The sequence below is a fragment of the Hemicordylus capensis genome, chromosome 5 (genome assembly GCF_027244095.1).
Source record: "Hemicordylus capensis ecotype Gifberg chromosome 5, rHemCap1.1.pri, whole genome shotgun sequence".
Classification (NCBI taxonomy): domain Eukaryota; kingdom Metazoa; phylum Chordata; class Lepidosauria; order Squamata; family Cordylidae; genus Hemicordylus; species Hemicordylus capensis.
Genome location: NC_069661.1, coordinates 175,226,029 through 175,227,519, shown reverse-complemented (window position 1 = coordinate 175,227,519; position 1,491 = coordinate 175,226,029).

Genomic DNA, 1,491 nt, shown 5'->3' with positions numbered 1-1,491 from the left:
TCTTAAACAGACAGGCAACCAGTACTATGCACACTCAACAGTAAATTCCACTGTCCAAAGAAACTTATTCCCTAGTAAATATGTTTACAGTTGTACAGTTGCGGGCATAGGTAGGTGAAGAGTGTCATACAGGATTTTAAAATTAATGTGTGAAAGCTTTTCCAAAAATAGAAAATCCTATAAGAAAAAGCAGGAAACACTTGGCCCAGATGGCTCCTGATGGTGGCAACCAAGTTGTAAAGGGGCATAACTATAATAGGGCAAGGGGAGACAGTTGTCTGGAGGCCCACTGCCTTGGGGGCCCCCCAGAGGCAAGTCACATGACTGACTCGCCCAGCCACACACCCGCCCAGGCTTCCTTCAGTTGTATTTATCCTCTGAAACTGATGTGAGTTTTATGACTTGCATCGTCCACAATTTACAAAACCTTTAAAAAAACAATTTAGGATGATGTTCTATTGTGGGGCGCGCACACACACATACACTCTGATCAAATTTTAATCTGCTTTTTGTTACCACTATTCAGCCTCATTTAAGATTTCTTTACTTCATGAGCTGAGCTTCAGTGAGGGGCCCATTTTAAAATCTTGTCTCTGGGCCCACTCCCACCTTGCTATGCCCCTGTTGTAAACAATTTATAACCTACAAAACACTTCCAGATGGTGTAGAATTAGGAAGAAAACACTGGAAACTGATCAGTTTGCACAAGAACAATTTTCAGTTTGGCATACCAGGCATTTTAATTGTTTAAGTCCCTATTTGTTATGTTATTCATGTTATTAATGAAGTTAGATACATGCTATCAAGATGCAGACAATTACATAATAGTCAAGCTAGATATCCAAGTGAACACATTTCGCTAGCACTGTAGGCTTTTGCCTAGGTCTCCAATCCTGTGCGTGCTTACTCGAGAGTAAGCTCAATTGAAATCAGTGGGGCTGTTTCGGGGAAAGATGCATAGGTTCGGGCTGTGCATTTTCTAAAATAATCACAGAGTAATGTCGAAAGTCATTCCGCACACAAATACACTTCGAAGTGCAGCAAAGTTCAATCTTGTTAAACTGCAGAAAAAGGTGACCGTTGGATCTATCTGGATTCTTACATGCAGAATGGTGCCCTCAAAATCATCAAATGGGTCACCCTGTCCATGGACCGCATGGGGGGGGGGGGGAACCAAACGCCCAGGTATCCAAAATCCTGTGCGCAATTAGGATTCTACTCGATCAGGCGTTTACCCAGACTCTTCTTTTAATTTGTCACGTCACGTCCGTCATCACCCGCTCTATTCAACTCTCCCGCAAGCCCGCGAATGCGGACTCCCAAGTCTTAGGGCTCCGTACATGGAGACCACTGTAACCATATGAAAGGGAGATCTCACAGGAAACGGGTGTGTGGAGCGTTCCATTACTCTAGTCACTGAAGTAATGCAACCGCCCTCCCTTCCTCAGTATCTTCCTCTCTCTACGGTTGCTGCCAAAGCTCTATCTTAGA